Source organism: Astatotilapia calliptera, chromosome 15 (assembly GCF_900246225.1).
Source record: "Astatotilapia calliptera chromosome 15, fAstCal1.2, whole genome shotgun sequence".
In the NCBI taxonomy this organism is placed as follows: domain Eukaryota; kingdom Metazoa; phylum Chordata; class Actinopteri; order Cichliformes; family Cichlidae; genus Astatotilapia; species Astatotilapia calliptera.
In genome coordinates this window covers 34,885,411-34,909,724 of record NC_039316.1, presented here as the reverse complement: position 1 = coordinate 34,909,724, position 24,314 = coordinate 34,885,411, and the positions used below count along the sequence as shown (strand labels likewise).

Sequence of the window (24,314 nt, the reverse complement as noted above, 5' to 3'; positions counted from 1 at the left end):
TTAAATCCAGTCTCAATACATTCTAGCTTATATAGCATAGTTTTACATTATAAATAAGAAAAGCATCAAATTCAATTATTAAAGCTGCTTAAACTTGATGAATTTTCTTAGTGGGATTTTGATTTGTTGTGTGTTTTGCAGTGTTTTATTTATATAACTGTTTTTTGGGGGTTTGTTTGTTATGTCCTCTTGAGGTTGTCACAGCACTGACAGATACAAGCTGACTTGTACAACCCCGTTCACAAAACACACACAGACACACTTGAGTAGGGGTCTGAGTCCAGCTGGAGGTGGTCTCCTGCCAAACCTGCAGGCAGCCTGACTGTTTTCATATTCATCACACACACAGTGATTAGAACTGACAGCACACACACACACACACACACACACACAGCTGTGTGAAAAAAAAAATCAATATTTTAACTGCAACCTGTTATCCTAAAAAATTTACAAAGAGAAACTATTTTGTTGCCACTGCTGCATTATTCTGTCTTTGACTTCTTTTACTGTTATTTTATATTTACTGTCACAACAGCTATCTGTGCTATCTAGTTAAAAAAGAAAAAAGCAACAAAGAAAAGAGAAATAGAGGAGGATGCTAAAAAAGAGATGGATGTAGACTGGCTGCAGTAAGTAATGTCATGAGAGGAGTGGACAGGGGGGGGGGGGGGGGGGGTGGGCGAGAAAGGAATAATAGCTAGTAGGCAGGGAGAGAGACAGAGACAGAGAGAAAGAGTGCACCTCTTCACCCTCTCTCGCTACTCCCCATCACACACAAAGCCCAGAGAGACTCCATGGGGCGCCAAATAATAACCTTCTTTGTCATTATCATCGCCCAGCCAAACAGCTCTCAATCCTCCTCCACCTCCTTCCGTCTTGAACACAATCATTGGCCTATCGTTTACAGTGTGCCGCTAAATGGGAACATCAATAGACACGTCCATTAGCAGTGCGAGTCCTTTCCACTCTGATTCTGAAGTGCTTTAATAGCTGGCACACACACACACACTCTCACGCTTCACCTCAGCCGACTGTTAACCAAGCTAACCCCGGTGCAGGCGAAGCTGAACTGATGGGGTGTATCATTAGAGCTGGTTAGGAACACGGTCGGTGCGAGGGCGGTGCTTTCAGTTAACCTGAAGCTACAAACCGCGAGCACAATGCCACAACTGATTCAAGGAGCACTGCACTTTGCATAATCCAATGATTTTCTGCTGAATACAAGTTCAAGCCTCTGTAGCTGACACTACTTGGTCTTATCTGGCAAATCACAGTTATTTGCAAGCTGGCAGCAGATCGTGTGTAACTCTATGTCCAACACTGTTCTTGGTTACTTCTATTAACCTCGCAAATTGAATTCAACACACAAATCCTATTACATTTGAGTGTGTTTGTAGTATAAATACAAACACACATACCTCAGTGTGACATTCTGAAGACATACTGAACAGAACATCAAACCAAATGAATTAATCTTTATATGCTAATGAGCTGTGTGCGTGCAAGCTCATAAAATGCACAAACACGCCGTTTCCCTGACGGTATCAGAACAGGACAGACTATCACCCTAGCCGTAGACTAATCAATACAACAGGGTCAATCTTATTTAGCGCCACATTCGTGCCTCGTTAAATCTCACGCTGAACTTTAGTCACCCTTACTGCTGATGCAAATTGCAACTTAACGTTCGGTTTGACACTTAACCGAACATCAAACTAAGCCGAACACGTCCGAAACTGTAGCAGAATGAAGGGGGAAAAAACAGAAAAGGGCAAATACAGAGTTAGAGGGAGGGAACACTTTCCCACAATCCTCCTCCACACACTGTAATTTCAGCATGCCTGGGTTTTTGGTAGTGTGTGCAAAGCAGGATGCTGGGAACCCTGGGAGGGACACAGGGTGGGTTAGGGGGCTTGTGGGATATGTGGTGCAGCTGTTAAATTTGACTTGTGTGGATGGGTTTTGACTGATGAAAATAGAAATTGAAAAACGAAGCAGGCATAAGCACACGTGCACACGTGGACAAATCGCAAATGATATGAGATATGACATGAGCAAAGACTTGGAAAATTAGAAATAAAAAAAGTGAGAATTTAAATTTGACATTTAAGCTTTTTTGTTTTGTTTTTTTACATCTCGCATTAAATCAAACCAAAAAACAGCTTTTAACAGTGCTGGTACTGGAAACTACAAAGCTCTTTAAATGACTGAATTTTGTAGCTTTCTCGAATATAACTTGTCAATGTTTCTCTCCTTGGAGAAGAAAACTAGAAAACATTGTTTGCTTCCTGAAGGAGGCCATAATGATCCTCCTTCAGTGTTCAGATTTTTAGCGTAACTGGCATGCATGTGTGTGTGTGTGTGTGTGTGTGTGTGTGTGGTAGGGTGGTGGTAGACCGCAGACAGCCTCTAGGTGCCATTATGTGTGTGTCTCTGTGCTTGCGTGCCTCCTTCAAGTCTGGACCTGGACAGAAAACAAACAGAGAAGAAAGCATAGGATAAATTCAGGTGTTGTTTGGTAAAGCTTGTCATTAAAATGTCACACACACACACTCACAGGAGTTCACACACACACACACACGGATGCGTAATCTCTGTGAATGAATCACAAAGAAACAGATGCACGTACATTCAAAAAGGAAGACACTCACGTACACACACACTCTTGCAATCGACACAGTGTTTCGGGGTTTTATTTCCCGCATTATTATCCACTGCGGCGCTTTCACACTGACTAGTTTATATATGCCTCCATTTCCAAAAATATTTTTGTGGTGGTGAAATATGTCGTAAATGATTCAACATCGCAGACAGATGTGTCAACACTATTAGGTGTAATACGTCAGCACGTCACCAAACCCCGTCTAAAAAATAAAAAAAGAACCAACACAATTTTTTATGTACAAAAAAAAGAGCCCACTCATGAGCCGATTCATATAAACACTCTGGGTGGTCTTAAGGAACAATGACACAGAGCCAGCATGTGTGTAGATTAATACATGATTCATCTTGAAGAAAGAAAATAAATGAGTTGAAAGTAAGTGTTTAAAAAGAAAGAAAGAAAGAAAGAAAGAAAGAAAGAAAGAAAGACAGTATGTTGTTGCCTGAAGTACAAGAATCCTGATATCACGGATATGAGGAACGAGCCTTTTTGAAGTCACTTTGGAGTCTGTCAAAGAAAAAAAAAAGAAACCTGCTTGTGATCATGTGCCGGGGTAGCCTCTACATGTGTTTTACTAAAGATGATATATCAGTGATTATGTGATGCCCACAACATGAAAGAATTTCAGCATTATGACGGCAGGGAATGTAACGCCTTATAAATCTTGGTGTCTGACATTTCTACACACCAGGGCTGAGAGGGATGTGCACGGAGGCAGAATGAATTATCAAAAAGAATTTTTGAGTAGAAAATCTTAGGTTGACCAGATGGAAAGGTGGGGGAAAAAAGGACTTTGACTCTGTAAAATTCAGCCAAACCTATAAATAATTTAATATTTTTATATTAAGCTTAATATGTTTTTATACTTTTTTTTCCCTTTTTTCTTCTTCTGGTTTGCTCGCTTTAAACAATATCAGGGAATTTTGAATAAAAGAAAAAAAAATTAAAAATGTGTTTTGTTGTGTTAACATTGTTTCAAGTGTACAGTGTGTGTGTGTGTGTGTGTAGTTAGATGTTGGTCCTGATAATTCAACTCCAGTCCTACATTTTACAGAACTTACTTTCTGTACTTTTGGCAAATCAAAAAGCCGAATTAACGAGAAGAAGTCATCCAAAGAATATGAAACTATGACTACGCTAATAATGGCATATGTGGGCACTGGGTAATATCATCTGACAATACCAAGAAATTAAACATAGTTAGCATAAATTACATTATTTGTAGTTTTTCAAAATTGCATCTACTCAGTTTCTTCATTAGTGAGTCATGTTTTGTGTTTTTCCGTTTTTTTCCTCCCTCTCTGCATCCCCTGATGTTTTCTTTGATTCAAGTGCCATTTGGACTCCCATTGAGACAAATAATGAGTCACTCTGTGTATTCTCAAAGCTGCCTGTTCATTTGTGGTCAAAAAACACATCAAAGTTCCCATGGAAGACATATTCATAAATGCCTTTTTTAAGCTACTTTAGCTGTATTAATGACTTCTTTAAGCTGCCTGCTGTTCATAGATTTAACCAGTCTCTCAGAGTCCTTTTTAGCTTTATATTCTTTGGTTCAAGAACCGTTTGGTTCCTGGCAAGAAAGTTCATGTGGTCGTGGTTAGATCTAGCAAGTACAAGAGCTGAGGTCTAAATATATCTCTGTGTCTAAATATTCAGTGTTTAAGCATTTACTATATATATGTCAACCAGTTCCACTTTTTGTTTATGTAAACATGGCAAGTGGAGTTTTGGTTCTTGAATCTGATCCAGGATTAGGGTTGTATAAATTTGCGAGCAGAATTTAAGGTCAATTTCAAGTGTGGCATTTTACTGTATGCAGTATCTGCTTTTCCTTTCATATTACATACATAAGTCACAGGTTTTATTAAAAGCAGTCTAGACACAGCTCTAATTAAAACTATGGTTTAAAAAAAATCACAATGCAGCTTTAATAAATGGACCTGAAGATTCTTTATAATTACATGTACAATCTAAACCACACACACACACACACACACACACACACACACACACACACACACACACACACACACACACACACACACACACACACACACACACTCAGCGGTTTAGTTAAAAGGTGGCTTGCTAAAATAGACTTGCCAGTGAAATGTGGTTCCTCTGAATTTCGCAGCCAGATCTACATTCCCAGAGAAAGAACAATGATTGACCTTGGCCGAATGAAAAATTGCCTCAATTGTTCATAGTTTGCTTTGATGTTAAATACAGTGAAACAGTGCAGCAGAGGAAAGCTGCTCACTACAAATGAAGGAGAAATCCCTCCTACCCGTTTGCAGTTCCTGCATCTTTGAGAATATGCAATTTACTATTTCTGTCTGGACGGTTTTTAAGGGTGCGTTGCTTCGCTCCCACCTCTCCATTTCTCTTTCACTGTATTTTTTTCCACCTCTCTTACTGCCATCTCCCTCTTATTGCTCCAGTAAGCAGACTCACGAGACCCTGGAGAGTACTCTCATCATTAAAGTCCCTATATGGAGTCACAAATTTATGCTCAGTACATTTGGGGAAGAGAAAAAAAACCCAGAAAGAAAGCAGGACCACCCATGTGTTTTCAAACCCAATGCTACAAGATCAGCATTCTCCCTGCTGACTAAATGAGCCAATTCACACAAAGGGGGGAAAAAGCTGCAAATTAACAGACGTTTGAGGGTCTGATGGTAGACGCGGTGTTTATGTGTTAACAAGAAGACGCTATTAATCAGAAGTGACTGGTAGAAAAGCCCTTGTTGTGGGATTGACTGGCATTGCATTTTGTTTTCCACCAAGTACAAGAAAGCCTTGAATAAATTAGAGTTTGTTTCTAAAAGAGTTAATTAGACGTTTAACTTTTATATGGTTGAGAGCACTTCTTTATATTTTGATTTTCCTCCTTAATATAGTTTGTCATCAAGCGGTTAGCTAGCATGACAGTTTTTAAACTCCACAGTGATTTATCGGATAGTTGACAAAGCAGCGAACTGTACATTTCAGTCACAAGTCTTAAATTAAAATTTAGCCTTTATTGGGCTCCCTTGAGTTGAAATACCAAAAATGTGGGTGTATCTGTGTATGTGTTTATCAAAGTGTCATCGTACCCAATGTGCTATTGGTACAAAGTGGTGCTTTGAGCGATCACTAAGACCAGAAAAGCATTATATAAATGCAAACAATTACCAGGGCTCTTTACTGAAAAATCCCACAGTTTAATTAGGTTTTGTCTTAGGTTCATTAAGCTCCATAATTGCACTAAGAAAATAAAATATTTCAATCTACTCCAGAGTAGCATTTATGGTTTTTGTGTGTACCTTATGTACATAAATGATCCCCTTCTGGCTCATCTGGCTTCTATTCACTGCCAAAGTGATGGTTGGGGCGAAGCTAAAGTTAGCTATGTGATGATCTTTGTAAAGCAACAGTGTAAATTTAAGTGCACATCCCTGAACGTCACATATGTCTGCCCGCTGCTTTGATCAATTCATCTTTTTTTTCTTTTAAATTTGCTGTGCCATGCTCAAACAATGTCCCAGGGAAGCAGGAAACCAGCGACATGGCTGTTTTCACGTGTATGTTTACGTTGCACAGTACATGCTAATCTTTGTCCGCTTTCTTAGAATGCATGTGTGTTCTTACCGCATTGTGTCTGTTTGTAATAAAACTGGTAGAGACATGTAGTGCTAGACCACCCAGAGCAGTTATCCAAACACCCTCCTTACTCACAAAAAGGCACTAGTCTTAATTATATCCATCCTCTGGGTGTGTCTTTCTGCTCAAAACAGACATCAGAAGACACCCCCCCCCCCCCCCCCCCCCGATAGGCCACAAACCTCATAAGGAACCTTATGGAAAGATGGTTTTGGTGACCTTAGACAGAAATAAACATATAGCATGCTGCATTTTTTTCCCTTGGCGGCTCAAAACACAAACGAGTCATGGATTATCTCCTTTTGTACCTACGGATTTGGAAATAATCCCAAATTTCCCGTAGAGGGCTCTTTTCATAACAAATCCGAAGGGTTTCAAAATCAGTCAGGTGAATTATTTACAGTACTACGAGTGGTGTGATACTGCACTAAAAAACTGTGTAGTGTCAGGCACCTGGCTATAAAGGAGAAAAGACAAGAAAACGCACGCACACGCGCAATGTATTAAGAAGGCAACTGCAATAGGGAGGAGGTTGTTGTGACTGCATTGCTCCCTTTCGTGAGCTCTAATTTTCAAGCTGGCGATATGAGGGGGCAACCTTGTGCTGAGAGAGTCCACGCAGGCAGAGCCCCAGCCTCTATCTGCCAGACAAATCCTCCTTGGGCTTTGATCGTCTGCCCACTTCTCTCTCTGTGGTTTTTGTTTTCAGGCAAACAGCTGTGATGTTTAGCTGAAATGCAATGAGATTCCAACTGTCAAAATCTGCTGCAAAAAACAACAACAACCAAAAAAAAAAAGAGAGAGAGAGATAAGAAAAAAAATCCCCTCAAAACAACCAAAGAACACATGAATAAAGAGGCCAGAAACAGACAAATAATGATAGTAAAAATAAACATCATCACCGCCTTGATCGCTGCTTTCGTCCTAATGTGTTCAACATGCTATCCTTCAAGGATCAAGGGGTTAATCTGCTCCTGTTGTATTATAGCTGAGATACTATCGAAGGCCATTTGTTCCAAATAGCGAGGCTAATGACCCTGATCCGACGCTTGGCGTTTGGCCACGAACTGAGAGCAAGGGAAGGTAAGTAACCTCATATATTCTCAGGGGCCGAGCTAATGAGAGGGAATGGGAATACGAGCTACAGTCCATCATCTACTTCGGAACTAGACAGCAGTGCCATCTTCCTTCTCAGACTCAGACACACAAACACGCACATACGGGAAAACAGTAATGGGAAGCCCAACTCCTCCTCAGCACCTAATTTTACACCTGTCTAGTTAAGTAAATGTACTTACGTGTAGCATTTTATCATTAGTAAGTGAATAACAGATTCATTCTGGAGCAACGGCATCACTACTGTAAACAAGGAGTTTGATCATCAGGCAGTTTCCACTGGTTGTTCAACTGCTTTTAAGCATTTAAGCATTTGGTAGGAGTTTGTCACAAAAATACACCTCGAAACACGACCAATGTGTTTCTGCTTTAGCGCAAACACAAGTGGGTTGTTTTTTTTATTTTTTTGTTTGTTTTGTTTGTTTTGGTTTTTTGGGTTTTTTTTGGAGGGGGGGGGGGCTGCACATAGAGCAGAAGAGCATTAATAATCAGTGAAAAAAGCTGCAAGTTATTTTGATCGTGCTTTTTGAAAAATAAATATTGCATCAGAGGACTAAAGGTGGTTTGGCCCTTTGTAAGTCATTTTTTAAACAAGCTTTATAAATAAAAATAACACATTATTGTTATTTAATTTGGTTTTCTCCAATTTTTATAAATGTAATGGCATATATTTCTTTTTAGAGCATATAAAGCTTAGATAGATTTATTACAAAATATATACATTTAAAAAAAATATTTTTTAGCATTTGCTACTAGACGTACAAAATTACAGCTGCGCAACGTCTAGCCGAGTGGATGTCCCCTCCATGTGAGTGAATTCAGCTGCGATGGGGAAGCAGCAGGGGTCCACTCGTCTGCCTTTATTCGGTTCACCGTGAGCCCGGCTGCCTCTTTAACTTCTGGCACGCATAGGAATATTTATGTGTGTGTTTTTAGGGGAAAAAAAAGGGGGAAAAAAGAAGAGAGAAAGGGTGCAGAAGTAAGCGCCCTGCTGCACTCCGTATATGTGTGCAAGTGTGTTTGTGTGTGCCAGTAATACCTCCAATGGCAGCCTAATGATAGGTCTTATCGACACCCAGCAGTGAATACGGGCCTTTGTCTCCTCTCGGAACGCATTATGAAAAGCTTAGGGGGTTGCCTTTGACTCCATTTTATTCTCTCACCCACTGATAAAACCCCAGTAACAAAAAAGGCAACTGTTATACAGCTCCTGTAGTGTAGCAAGTTTAGTCACAATACAACCCCCCTCCCCGATCCATACCCACGTGATAATAAGCAAAAAGTTTGGCGCACGGCTTAGAAACTCCTAAGTCACTCACAAAAGACAGAGATTAAGACTGGAATTTTACATTTTGAAAAACAAATTCACAATGCCTGAAATTACCATTCATTTCAAATATCAAGTATATAGGCTGCATTAACGGAAAAGGGAAAGCCACAAGATTCAAATGTGTGGTGATGGTGAAGGATTGTTATATAGCAGAGTTTAAATTCTTTTCAATGGCAGTGGGTAACACAGCAGTGACACATGATAGCAGGCTGTTAGTGATATACAAATTACACTAAAAAAACATACATAGCTTGTGACTGTGTAAGATTCTGTTTTTATTTCAATCTGTGAATACAGCTTTTGTCTTTCAACCCTAATTTACATCACATATGTCAACATCTGGCTTCCCTAAATATTACATATCTAAATGTACATTGTTCTACAGCTTTTATTTTGGTAAAAGCTGTATATCTTTTACCAAAAAAAAAGCTATATATAATATATATATATATATCTTTTCCTTATTCATGCTCCAAAGCTGGTGCTATTTTCAAATGTATGCCATCTCACTTCAAAACAAACAGTGATATTAATGGCTCCCAATTTCAAGAACAACTGAGCTTATCTGGGGATAAGTTTAGTTTGTACCTTTCACTAGACTGTAAAATAACTAACTTTTCTTCTGCAGTGAAGGTTCTGTTCATTACTGTGCTCATTTGTGGGTTAGAGGTTGGGGCAGGGTCCCTTAGACAAACAGTTTATGAAATGAAAATGTTTTCGTTTCCAGCGATGGTAAGAGCAACTTCTCACATTTTTAAGAGTTCAGCATTACAGCTACTTTGGGGAGTATAGCCATTACAGTCTATCCCTGCAGAGTTAATAAAATCTTCTGCCTCTCCACCTCTATGTTCTTTCTCACTCTTACTTCACAAGGTTTTTTCTTTTTCTCTCTCTCTGAAAAACTGTATGTAAGTACATTACATTCTTACTCTCAGTTGTTTGGATTTTTCTTTGAACCCTCCTTCCAACGCATCTCCAAAGATCATTAAAACAGGCTGCAGTACTTTACTCACTCTTTCTTCCTTTGCATTTCTCTACATTGTCTTTCTCTATCTTAATCTTAAAGAGAAGAGCAATAAAGACTATCAGAACATAGACTTTCTCAGAAATCATCCCCCTCTGCATCCATGTTGCTGGCATAGCGATCCTATAGAAAGCTCCCAAGGCCAAGAGCAGATTTAGGGGACTCATTTAGTAGGCAGGTAGAGTTGAGACTTCCCCTCCACCTCCATCCCATTCTTCACAATTAGAGAGGCCAGGAAGTGGAGTATTTTATGACCTTATAAAGACATTAGAGGCACTGCCGCATTGCCCCCGGACACCCCCCCCAGTTCTTTACTTCTTGTCTACTTTTGGACTCTCCATGCTTGCTTTGACATTTCTCCAGCAACCTCTTCCTGTCTTGTTTCTTGTTCCATCTTCTCACCCTCTTTTGTTTTAATTTTTATCCATTTCTGCCTGATCATCACCCCCCAATCAATCTTTCATCCATCCATCCATTTTGAAACAGCATTCTCCATTAAAACTCAATAAAGGCTCTCATTCGAATCCTCAGAATTCTCCTCATATTACGTTTTATTGGTGACGGGGTGTCTATGGTTTTAAAAAAAGAGCAAGTTGTTTTGAGGAGTTCTTTGTGTGGATAAAAATGGTCCCATTTTCGACACTTGTCTGTTAGGCTTTCATGGTCGCCTCCGACGCAGTGTGTCCAAGCCCCTCACCTCCCCGCACCGCTGCAAACTATTGTCCATCATGTGTTGATTATTTTGCGTGAGTGTGAAACTGACAATTACTCGCTCTGTCCCAGAGTCCTGCGTTGAATCAATATGACATGACGGAGTGACTCATTTGGCCGTCATTCTCTCGTTCATATATTTGAAATATGAAACCTTGTGACACACTGTGGCAGCCCACCTCCTTATACACAAATGGACACTGACAGAGAACCATGCTGGTGCTTGTCCTGCGGCTTTTAAAGCCAGCTTAGATAGACTCGGCTGCTCCTGAAAGGTCCTATTCCACAGAAGCAGAGGGCAGACACACTTGGTAGGAAAGAAAAAAAGAAAGAGGGGGGGGGTAGTGGCATGTCTGGATATTTGCTTAAAACATCCTTCACCTTTTTCCTCTCTTTCTTCCTTGCATCATTTGACCAGTAACCTAAAACAATGGCGTTTCCCTCAAAATCCCAGATGGTTAATGCGTAGCACATCCATCAGAAGAATAATGTTCCTTCTTGAAACAGCTTCAAAACCACTTCCATTTTAAAGCACTTTGTTCTGGTCCAGCTGGAGTGATTTGGACAGACATGTAAAAAGTAAGGAAGCGCAATAATTACAACTGATTACTGTTGGAATTCCGACGACCGCTTGGAGGAAAGCTTCCCATTTATTTAAACCAACGCTCTACCCCCCTTAACTATTCGAACTAATAGCTTTCAAAATTATCCTCATCATCATATCCTGTCCTTTAAAATGGTGGTGGTTGTAGAAAATAGATCAGGTCAGAGCAGCAGTGCGAGCTCGAATGGAAGAGCTACACAAGTGACACAATTCAACAAGGAAAGAACCAAAAGGAGTTAGGAGAAATAGGTAAGAGCAACTAAGAGAGAGAGATCAGAGAGAAGGTGGATCAGGCTGACGTGAAATGAAGTGAAGCATTCTGAATTGAATTTTTTGCCTTTTGTAAGGAACCTTTTTGATAGGTAATGTTAAAATGGTGATCCCTTTGCTGGACAAGGCAATATGATGAGTGAAGAAACAGTTTTTTATTGGAAGGGCACACACATTAACCCCCAATTCCAGAAGATTTCCAGGTTCAGTTCCCTCCAATTCAACCAATTACCGAAAAGATAAATGAAATCAAGGACAGTAAATGTAATAGTACCAATAGTGGCGGGTAAAAATCCTCATATACATCTCAAGTAATATGGATCTTCCCTTTCTAAAAATAATAAGAAAAAAATGGACTAGATACATAAATACTGGAAGACAATTCACACATTGCTATTGTAAAGTCTGGGTGGAAGACTGATGTAGAAGAGAAGAGAGAGTCTCATCAGAAGAGAGGATGGCAAGAACTGAGAAAAACAACATTTTCTTTTTCCTCTCGGCGCCTCTCCTCTCTAACCATCCCCCTATCTGTGCATGGTGGCAGCCATTCTGTCCATGACTGCATGGTGGAAAATGATTTAGTGCTGCCTTCAGCCTCACACAGAGAGGGTGAGAAGATTACTCTCCGAGAGGCTGCTCACTTCGGGAACAGCTGAAACGCAGTTAAGACGGCGAAGGTGGCATCCCTGAAAAGAGGACTGTTTAGTCTAATGGTCGCTGAAGAGAAAGAGTCAAATCTGCACGGCGTGAAATGGAAATGCGGCGCAAGAGGCTTTGTAATTCCACGAAACCTTTCTTCAGTGCGGATCGAAATGGTTCCTTCATACAAATAGACATTGATTTTTAAATAGTTGTAGAATTTTAAGAAAATACTTTTTTTTTTACTATTAATAGGTACAAACAACATTTTCAGGAAGTTTCTACTTTTCTGAGAGATTCATTCCTAAAATAAATATCAGTATACACAGATGTGCTGGTGGGTTTCTCATCAGCAGAGAGCAACGATCATTAGAGGAAAAAAAGATAAAGACGGGAATGAAGATCGGGAGGCAGTTGATGACTCAGACAGGATGATGTGTTCTTCAAATGGTGGCTGGGGTCTGACACCAGGGACACATGCACGCACATACATACATACAACAGACACATTCAAACAACTCACAAAAACATGCAAACATCAAACTCACCCCAGGTGCACAGCTGACTCAGGCAACTGAATGAAAAGGTAACAGATACAAAGACAAGACAATATATAACCCCCCTCCAGAGTAAACTGAGCTCCCTTACCTCTTTCACTTGTCTTTTTTGCTCCTCTACCCGCTCCTTCACTCTGCATCGATGGCTAACGCTGTGAGCACCCCTCTTCTCGTTCCAGCTCTTTTCCCGACCTGACGGAGCAAAAGAAGAAAAACAAAGTGCATACGAACAGTTAAGAAACTGTTTCACTGGAATGGAGCCTACTCAAAAAAAATCCCAAAACCCATAAATAAATAAAACTCTCCACAAAGCAGACGGGCCTTATGGAGTACCAGCTTTCGCGTGTAATTGAGTTATCTGTAACCATTTTCTTACTCATGGCATACAGCGAATTTAAAGAACAAGATAAGTGATTAGAAATCGGTTCAGTTCACGACCTAAAAACTGCAAGTGTTTGAAGTCGAGATATGTTTTGTGATGTGGAATTCCAAAGTGTTGAGTAACCGAACAAAAGAAAAACCCAGAAGAAAAGAGATATACTGAACTCAGCAGAAAGATCAGTGCAAATGGAAATGAGGTTCAAGTTGGGGTCAGGAAACACTGACTGGCAACCAGTGGAAGAGAAGAGCCATGCAATGATGATGACAATGACGATCGTTTTAGCCACTAACGGTTTGTCTAACTTTGTCTATTTCATCTTTCCTCTCCTCGGCTTGACTTGTTTGACCTGCAATTGTTACATTTAGATTTTTTTAAGCTGTACTACTTATACAAGCATTGTAAAAAAAAAAAATCTGTTTGCGTGCATGTGTGTGATGAAATTGCTAACAGCTGTGACAGCCACTATTGTGCACATGCACACACTCTTTTCTGCATCTCATTTGTAGCATGCAGCTGCACAGATAAAACATGAGGGTTAAGCAAATATTGTACAATAGCCAGAAAACAATGCACCCCCATCCCTCCCCTATCACACTCTCTCTCACTCACTCACACACAAACACACACAGCTAAGATTGTGCCAAATGTGTGTGTAGAAAAAAAAAGACTGGCACTGCTTGTCCTCTTTATTACTGTGAACAGAGCAGACACCCCTGCTCCCCTCCCATTCATTTTAATCTCTTTTCTTAATGATAAACCTCCTCAGTCACACTCTCTCTCTCCGTCTGTACCCCTCCAACCACACCCCTCCAGTCTGGTGTCGGCTCTCTAGTATGGCAGTAACAGTGCTCCTTTGTTTGTCCTCCTCCCCTCGTCTCTTTTTGCCCCCTCACCCTGACCTGAATGATGCTGGTTGGCCGGGATGGAGGCATGCCTCAACAGGAACGCCAGGGAAGAGAAAGGGGAGGGAGCGAAGGCGGATAAGCGCAGGTTTGGGAAGGGGGGGGGGGGGGGGGGGGGACGTAAATAAAAAAATTTGTAGGGGCCTGACAGTCATTTGCTCTTATTTATCTGTCCATTTGGCATTGCAGAAGAGACCATTTGTGAGAAAAAAGGAAGGTTGGCTGGAAGGGACCACACCCTCAGTGAATCCACCAATCCCAATTTACAGAAAGCCTTTACAAAAGGTCTATTTCTGGTTTGAACAGTGAGGCTAATTTTAAAACACAAAGTAAAAATAGAAAAGAGAAGTTGTGATCTTTATTTCTACTCTGAATGAACCAATGCTTGCGGGTAAGAAGAAAAACGGCTCTGTTCCTTGGCTTTTGCATTTATGCGGCTAAGAAATAATGCGCATGATATTCCAACAGGGCATTTTTAAAAATAGCCTCTAAGTACACAATGCGCAATTTCTCATTTATGCAAAGAAAATAGTGGCCCTGCCCAGTGAGGTTAGTTGAGACATAATTTTAGCCGTTTCATTCTGGTACCACTGCTGGAGCTGCAAACCCAGTTTCCTAATAGCATAAATACTGCTCTTGTAATGGTGCCTGGGGGATGTCTCATTTGGAAGTGAGGGAGACAGCACAGTAGAGCAGTACCTTTTACACTTAGCCAAAAACCCACATGTGCGCACACACACACACAGGCTGTGGATCATTAACCCCAACTAATCTACAAACATTATGTTTATAGAAAACGCCTTTCCAGCTTAGGCGACCGGCACAGCCAAGCCACGTTAATTCATTGAGCGAGTGTGTGTGAGCGAATTTGTGTGTGGCGTATCTGTGAGCTATAATGACAAGTGTGTCATGTCTCTCAGTATGCATGTGTGTCACGGCCGCCTGTGTCTACGGTGTCTGCTGTGACAGACACAGAGAGAACATGACAGAGACAGCGAAAGTGCGCGCTAATGTGTGCATACGAGCGCCTGTGCGCGTGCACTTGTGTGGCGTGACTATGCCAGTGATGCAGCTCACAGCCTTGATCTAGGCTCCTGCCTCTCTCCGACACCCGCTGCGCCTGCTTCATTAATCAATAGGACAGATGAAGACAGACTCCTGCTGCGCTGTGAGGGAAAACGGTAGCTTGCGTGCGCAAGCGTCGTGCGTTTGTGTGTGTGCAAATTTCAGCGTGTAAGAAAGCTGGAATGCCCTCGGGTAGAACGTGGCAGACATGATGCAAACCTTCAAGGCTTCCTGCCCACATAGAGATCATCAACACTGGATTTGCCTTCTTCTACCTCCAATGGGAAAAAAAGTTAGAGGGAAGGAAATAAACAAAGGAGTTATTACATTTGTTTTTGTGTAAGCATTATTCTAATAAATTGCATTATTTTCTCATCACTTCAAGAGCCTGGAGGGATATCTGATTTTGGAGGTCTAACATGTATGTCAGATTACACAGAATAAATAGCAGCTTTTTGGTATCACAACTCTTCTCCCTCATCTTCAGGGGGATACAGGAGGAGTGCCAAAGAAAATCTCCCTATTGGTCAGTTTGAGCCCTAGATAACAGTTACACACAAACACATAACTGCTCAGAAACACACACCTTAATTGCCACTGTTGTGTTTATTTACACCCTGTTATAGATATAAAAAAATCTTTATGCAAAATGGGTTTAATACACCTTAAGGCACAGTCAAATAAAGTGTAAAATGTTCAAACTTCCAAAATCAGGTTAGGCAGATTTTTAAGCTTTTTTTTCTGTCAAATGCACACAAACGGAAGAGATGCCTAAAACTGCCACTTGTGTAAAGCTTGCATTGGCTAAAGTGATCAAGAACAGCTTGCTGGGTGTCATCAAAACTCCTGATGCATTTACTCATCTGCAGAGCAGGAAGGTACACTCTTACAACGTGCACATTTGAAGCAACGTTAAGTTGTCATGTGATTAGTCATTGCAGGGTCCCGTGTTGAGTCAGACCGAGTTGCAGGCTTTACGTTAGAAAACCAAAACGTTTCCCACAGTCAGCATGATTGCTTTTGTTCAATGTTGAGCATCTTCTGTCACTCTATTAAGATACAGTAGATTTGTACAACCATTCATATCAGTTTACTACTGAACCATACAACTATATATATTGCAGAACATTATGTTATGGTAGAAAGCTGTCTGGAAATAATAACTCTTAATCACAAGACCAGTGTTTTGCATCAATTTCACATTTTCTAACAAAGTCATTATCAATGAAATTTGAAAAAGTAATTGTGTACAAATAGCAGGAAGCTAGATTTGAGTTTATTTTGGTACTGGGAATGAGGAATGCGTGTCATTTCCTGGTGCTCCAAATGGCCAAATGGCTTGAATGCAAAGCCACAGAGGCCATTTCTCCCACAGCGCCCAAATCCTGCAGAGCTGTTATCAGTCATTGGGACGTTTTGTCTCCTCAGTATACAGCAAGGCCATTTTGTTTGTTTTCAATGTAACTTGTGATATTTGGCTGGGACTCAGTGCCCTCTATGTTAGTCATTGTGCTGAGATGAATGAATCTTTCTTCCAAATTTCATACAGAGATGCACTGTGTGAAACCATAGAGACACCTTTGAGACCACTAAACTGGTCTCCAGATTATGTGTGTAGCCACCAAACAATAGGACTGTTTGTATGAACAGCTATGAAGCGAGTGTTAAGCCTCGATTCAAAGGAAATTCTGCTAATGCTTTTAGGCATAACACAGATTGCTTTTTTATGAATCGAGACTTTTCAATTTATCTTTTTCGAATACCGCAAATTCTAAAAGTTACCGAAACAACAGCGTCAACTAGGCTTGCATCAGCTCTCCTTCATCTCTCAGTTGGCTTTTCAAGAAACCACACATAAAATCAAGATTAAGAGTGGTGGGGAAAAGGGAAAAAAAGCATAACACCTTATTGTTCAAATTAGTAGGGGCAAAAAAAAGCCGTAAAGAGTTTTTTCCGAACCGTGCACCACTTTAACATAGCAATTTTTTTCCCTTTTTATCTTCAGTGACTCATAACAAAGCCAACTGTTTACTCATAACAATATGCTTCTAACTGATAATATTCTGAGAATATCCTCGTAGTCCCTTTATATCTATGTCTTGCAAGTCATTTACAGAAATACATTAAAAATGCGTTATGTAAGTAAAGAACGGAGGGGGGAAAAAATCTGACGCAGCAGCTGTTATGAAGTGGTTTTATATCAGTATTTGGGTGAATTGTGGATTTTTGTCCATAAAGTAAGCATAAAATTGTATATTAAGAAAAAAAAAACAACTAATGGGAGAAATAGTAAGTTGACTTTTGTCAACACTGAAAAAAAGAAGATGAATTCCAGTGTCACGTCCTAACCCAATACGCACAGGCACATTGTGCGTTTGACATTGCACGTCTGACACTCAGACAAAGAAGCCGATAGAGGCCTCAAGGGGGCAGATGACAAACACTACTAAACCATGGCCAGACACGACCCCCACCCGCCTCCATCACCACAACAAACGCACGGTATAGACAAACTTATTCAGAGTATATTAGGGAGGTGAAGGGGGCCAGGCTCTCAGGGACTCTCTTCACTTGGCTGTCCTAATCGTCTGAGACAACCCTCCAGAGACAGACCTTCCCGCCCACAAACCCAACTCCCCCCTCCCAAGGCATGAACCCAGACACATCCAGGAGCGTTTACAAGGGCAGGCAGCCATGACGTGGGGAAGCTGACCAAAATGAACAGCCCCACTGGGAGCTGTAGTTTAATTGTCCATCTTCTTCTTGGTCCAAATTAAACAAGCTCATGCGCATTCAAGTATCCATCCACATGTGTGCCGCCCACCTCCACTACCGCGCTTTTAACAGACTGGCACGTTCCATAGAGCATGCCATTGACGCAGAGTGATGAGCGAGACCCCATTGTCTCGTTATATTGTCTTCAATTAGGGAGGAGATGATGGGAGACAATGAGAGGAGCATTTGTAATCATGAGCCTCCCAAACTCAAGCTGGGAAACAGAACTTCATTATGCCCAATGGTCCCTCGTGGACAATAAAACGCAAGAATTGCGTGGTTCATCCTCACAAAGTTTGTAAGCATAAATGGCTCGAAGAGAAGTGAGTCACCAGGAAATGCTGCAGGGAGGTGGGTTGGGGATGGGGAGGGGGGTTCTGAAACTGAAGACAAACAGGGGCAGAAGCCAGTCATCTTTTATGACTGCAAGTGAACAACAAATTCCAAAGAAATGACACGCTTCATCTAGTTACATCTGCTGCACACTTACCTTTCTCATGAAAGTTTACTACCATCTTATTCAAACTGAAAAGTCTTAAAAGTGAGACTGTGAAGTGTTTTAGATAAAGAGCATCTGTGGCGTGAGTACAGGGGGGGAAAGGGCTTTGATAATACTGTAAGAACAAGAAACTCATTGCTTTTCCAAGTTAGTTTTTCCAGGGATTAATTTACAGGCGTAGAGTGTGTAGCCATGATGTCTTTTCATCTTCACTACATAAATTTTGTGCAAGCTTAGCTCTGAGAACAGAAGCTCTGGCAGCTACGGTGTCAGCTCAGAGCCATCTGTAGAAATGAGACTTCTTAAAGAAAGAGAAAGAGAAACTCGAGAGCGCATTATCTGCATTTACCTGGAGAGCGTTCAGCTGAGAAATGACTGTAACCCGACATGTTGCCGGCTTTGTAGCTCACCATGTCATTTTTTTTAAAAAATCACGTTCCACCGTGGCTGTTGGGCTTTGATAGAACCATCCAACCGGACAAATACCGCTTTCATAAAATTGTGCAAATGATTTCTTTCAACTGGGATTGTGGAGGTATTGTGCCCCGCTCCGCCACCCCACACCCTGCCTATCCTCTCTCCTCGTGGCACAAAGAGCTAATCTGAGACGAACACTCGCACCAGCTCTGACACACTGTCATCGGAAAACAGCCGTGATTATATATTCTTTAAATCATGTAAGTGAAGCATGAGGTAAAAAGCCATCATCCAATGGAGGACAATAGCGGAGTTACAGCAATAACTGCGTAGTTTCTCCCGAACATCCAGCACTGGGATTAAACACTGGGTCCCTATTTACTCATCTTTACCTACGGCCTTTCTTTCACAATTACAATATCTTAGAGACGCCAGAAAGATCCTAAAACATTTTGATTTTGCCCATTTGCAGATGGAATCAGTCTGCAATGGGTGCCGGTGGCAGGGATATTCGTCATCTCAAGCTGCCCAGGGGCCAAACATCCCATCCTGCAAGGCCCCATTCCCTTATCTGATTCCAGCAGACTGGTCGAGATGATGGCCATGCCAGCCAGAGCCTTTGATTTCTTTTTTTTTTAATAACATCCCTCTGCTTTCACACTGCTTTATTGATCACCAACAGACCTCATTTTGTTCCTGTGCTTGGAGAAGGCTCTATTTGTAATGTGATCGCCCAGATGAAAATAGTAGAACGGTGGACAGATACTAATCCTCTTTTCCTCCCAGTCTCCAGCATCATCTTTAGTGATTTTTGCGGCTCGTCCCTGTCAAGACTCTCATTGCCTGAAGCCAAGAAGACACCACTCACACCGTTTTGTTTTTTCCCCTCCAAAAGGGAAGAGATTGGGGGTACAATTGACAACATTTGCTCAGCTATGTGTAAATGGGTTCAAATAAAATTAAACACGTACAACAAAAGCAGCCACCTCAGATTCTACAGCACTGATTTTCACTTCACAATCAAGAAACAGACTCAGACTTGACACATTCCTCCATATTGAACATCATAACGCAACAGCACAGAGTAGGGAGCGTCTGCCTTGTCACTTCACCCAGACGGTAGCTGGAAGTATGTAAATTGGTTCGTTAACCTTACAGTGTTGTAACCAGTGGGCCATGCAAAGGGCTTGCTCCATGCTGGTTTTCTTGTATTTTATTAACGCCCATTAATAATAACAGGAAACTTTCGCTAATGGCCCGAGGTGGTTGCTGCGGTGTTATCAAACACTGCAGTAATTATACATGACATCCCTCTGATTAACACTCTTGTGATTATTATTACATCACGTCGAATCATCTTGGCTCCCGTTTTCTTAGTTATAACACATTTTACAAGAGGAGAAAGAAAGATGGGCTCTAGCTACCCCCCTCCCATCCTGGTTGTAACTTTAACCCCTGACAATAGAATGGCATGAAGAAAAAGAAGCTTGGGGGGGTGGAAAGGTGAAAAGGGATCCACATTTTCATATGGCTTCTCCCCCAGTGCTTGCAGAGTGTGTGAAAAATTAGTTTGCAGTGTGTGCATGAGCTGCCAGCAGTGAGGGCTTGCACCTGGTGCAGGCGGGAGTATGCGAGGGGCCAAGGGTCACCTCACGGGTTAAACAGGATTGAAGTTCTCCTCTTCCCAAGAAGGGCCAGACGACCCCTGCGGCTGCATCGCATAACACGGGCCTTTCACACCGCTTCCTTCCCTTTTCTTTCTCCCCCCTTCCCCTCCTGGTCGCCTCCCTTTTTCTGCTGTAGAAAAGCACAGTAATCCATAACCCACTCAACTACCAGCAGCTCAATTATCCCTCCCGTTCACCCATTTTCTCCCCTCAGATGGAGATTCGAAAACAATTAACCTCTTCACAACTCGGGACTTTTCCCAGGAAAGGGGACGCCGGTAATTGAATGACTCCGCCATTTTTGACTGTGACTTCACTCCTTCACACATAAAGGTGGTTACCGAAAACTCTGTGGCTTTGTGGTTCTCCGGCGTCATTGTCAGGTAAGGTGCTCAAGCAGGATTTAACTAAATCATTTGATAATGTTTACATAATACTCCTTTCACCTACTTGGGGCTTAATAGATTTCCATCAGTCGTGATCATCATGTTGATATGTCGAGGAAATTGTACCCCCGTGAAGAATCTTAAATAATAATTATTCATATGTCAATAAATCATTGTTTGGTGGGCAGTACAACTGTGTAACCTGACACAAATGCGCCATCTACAAGCTATAGTGCATCCTCCTGCATCCAGAGCCTTCAATAAAATGTTCTCTTCTCCCCTTTCATTACAAAGGGCCTCCTATTCATCTCCAGGTAGACAGCTTCAAAACGAGGGCGGGAAGAACAGCCTGTTGCACCCATTGAGCTTTTTATTACTTCCCTCTTCAAAAAGGCTGGTGGCGAAAGAAGAGGCAACCTCAATCTTCTTGATTCCACAATACACAGTCGGCTTTCAGAAAACACACACACAGACAAGTAGCAGGATTTCAGCTGAAAACTGTGTGTACATTTTACAGGCACTTGCTCCTCAAAATGTCACATTTGGGGAGATTACATTGCTCTTAGAGCCAGTCCAGCTTCTAAAAGGGATAATGTTCTCACAAACAACTTCATCAAAAATGGGAAAAACAACTCAAAAGTGCCGCATTCAACCACAATCTCCACTGATGCCCAACAAAGACTTCAACCAGCCATTTTCCATAAAGCGAGCTAGCTCATTATCCAGTTATAAGCCGCGCCATATAATCCCTAACCACCGCACATCGACAAAACAAAGACGTGCAAAAGGAAGACACTTCCATAAATGACTGTGTCAAAGATATAGAGATATTGAAATATCTTCCACCAACTTCTAATTGGAGTTGTGCATTTCATGTTGCTAGACTTCAGATGCTACCTCGTCATAACCTCGGTGACTAGACAACCGAGTCAACAGAACTGAAACCATGAACAACGTCTCGCAGCCTCGTCTGAAGCCCTTGAGATGGTAAAAATAGAATAATCATGCAGAAATTATATGTTATGTTTGTTGTTTTAACATCAAAGGACCCAGTTCCTGTTCATTAATAATAAATCTTGCTTTGCATCAGAATTCCTCTGGGTGGTACAGAAAAACAGCGATCGAGCACAATCGATGTAATGAATTTTAAAAGAGCCAGGTGATATAACTTATTTGAACTTAAACTTCCGGATGTTCACCAATCAACATAGCCGAAATCTTGCTCCTTATATACATAGGTGCATAGCTAAAGACACACACACACACACACACACACACACACATATAATAGAACACAGAAAAAGTCTTTGATGTCTCCTTAGCGCGGAGACTGCAACTCCGTTAGTCACCCACAGTCAATCCAATATCCATATATGCTACACAGTGACAGCAGCAAAAAACCAACATAACTCCAGCCACACACACACACAGACACCAACGCAAACTCTCAAACATAGCGTGAGCTGATTGTGGATGAGGAGCAAGCAAAAGAAGCACCAGCAGAAGAAGAAAAAAAAGGAGGAGGAGAAAAAGAAGAAAACCTAAACACCGCTGGCTGTGCTCCAGACAGACTGGAACTTCTCTTGATCATTATGTCTAGCCTTCAGGTGTCTGGGGTCGGACCAACTGTAGGCAATAGTTAGTTTGAGGTTGGTGGAGGGTAGGGGATGGAGGGGGGGGATAACACAGCAGCCAGACAAAGAGGGCTGCCTACATACCACCAGCATCAAGGAAGGGAGGGCGGGAGGCAAGGGAGGGAAGCAGGGAGAAGAGAAGAGGAGGGTTATAAAAATTTGATTAGACGATCCTTTGCTGAAGCGACTTTCTGTGTCGGTTTGCTTTTCTTTCTTTCTTTCTTTTTTTTTCTTCCTCTGCCAGTTCCCCTCCCTTCTGGTACTCCACAGCGCTACCTTAGAGAACGGGGCAGACAGATTTTTATAGGTCCTAATTAAAGCCATCTGAAACCTTTTGAAAACATCAAATGGCCCCGGTCCCCTACTCTCTCCCTCCCTTCCCCTGCCTTGGCGTAAAGCACAAAAAACAATCTGAAGGCACCTTTTTGGGTTTTTTTTTTTTTTTGCTTTGACTCCTGCCTGTACATAAATTTTGCACCCCACCTGACCCCAGCACCCCTAATTTCCAATCAATAAAAGGGTTCAATGAGTGATGTGACCTCAGAATGTGAAATTCAATTTGCTGGAATTTAAGTAGAAAAAGCCTCTTCAATAATTATTTACCTTTTTTTAAGTACTTTTTAAAATAATTTTTCTTTGTTTAATCACATTTGAACAGACAAAACACGTTACTGAAGATCCACCCTTATCCTGCCCCGCGGGCTGAAGTGAAGTGCAGCGCTGTTTCAGTGCGCTTCAAGTACTCCATTTATTTCTTCTGCTGCTCTCCCTCCCCTCTCTCACCCCCGATTGTCCTCATTGAGTCGTGCGGACCGGTTGCACAGTCTGTCTGCCTGCCTGCCCGGGGTCAGCGGGTTTACCCTGTGCTATTTATCTATATTTCATGCTATGGCCCTGCACTGAGACAGCCCCACATTCACAATGAGCAAATTCACAGACTGCGCAAAGAACGTCAAAAGAGGAGAAATATAAGCGAAGTCAAACACCATCCGAGCATCAGGTAAAGTCAAATAAGACTATGAAGTGGTTTAAAAAATATGTATTTAATTCTGCTTGGAAACCAAAAGAAAGGGACAGAAAGAAAACGGCGCAAAAGTGGCACATGCAATCGCAAATCCTAAAAACAACAAAAATTTAATCAAGAAAAAGCAAAGTCGGCTACAAACAGAAAATAAAATAGTTTCAGGATTGTTATCATCGTATTTTTTTTTAAAGCGAATAGAAGACGGGAAGTAAAATTTTGTCGATACTTACAATTCATTTCTATAACTTCTGGGCGTTATTGTCTTGCCCCTGTGACTCTGCGTTTTGGAGACGGCCAAGTGTGCTCCTCAGACAAAGCCAGGGGTCATTCTCGTCGACGGGATGTGACAGCGTCATCGGATGGCAGTGAAGTTTGCATAACACAACACCTGGTGCGTCCCGCCGAGGACGGCGAACGTCCGATTCCGCCGGTGTCAGGTCTTCAGTGATGCCTGCACTCGCTGGGATTGAGCGCTGAGGACAGGGAGCGCACAGAAAGGCGTCATGTGAGCCTGTGTTCGAGGCGCCCATTGGCCAGCCAGGGATAAGTATGATAAGGGGAGTGCGTGCGCCATTGGCCCAGGACGAGAGCGGAGGCGCCTCCTCGCTTGGCCGTGCGCAAGAATGTGAGTGCGGCTCAGTGTTCATAATTTTCAGCGGGAGGGGTTGGAAGACAGAGAGGGTGGGGGGGCGCATAAGTAACAAATTGTTCTTAAGATTTTTGTCATAGAAGGGAGGGGAAACGCACACATTCTGTTTCGTCGTTATATAAAAGTGGAATGTATGAAAATGTGTGGCGAGCCTACACGTCAGCTTTCTTTCTTTTCTTTTTTTCTTTTTTTTTGAGTGGTCGTCAACTAGCACATTAACCGAGGGCGAAAATGTAACACGAAGTTGTCTTCATAGTGACGACAGGTAAGAAAGCAACATGACTGCCAAAGTCACCAACAGGGAGCTGTTTTCACTGGATCTGGATGTTTCCAGATATCACATCACTTATTTCTCA

The 24,314-nt window shown here is 41.8% G+C and overlaps 1 long non-coding RNA gene across 1 annotated transcript; it reads right to left on the bottom strand.

Moving 5' to 3' along the window:
* Window positions 1-2,119: 2,119 nt before the first annotated feature.
* Window positions 2,120-23,816, bottom strand: LOC113037597 (uncharacterized). Its single transcript, XR_003274638.1, has 3 exons — window positions 23,540-23,816; window positions 12,650-12,750; window positions 2,120-2,464 (listed from the first exon to the last, which is right to left on the bottom strand). It is a non-coding gene; the product is annotated as an uncharacterized LOC113037597 (long non-coding RNA).
* Window positions 23,817-24,314: the final 498 nt, after the last annotated feature.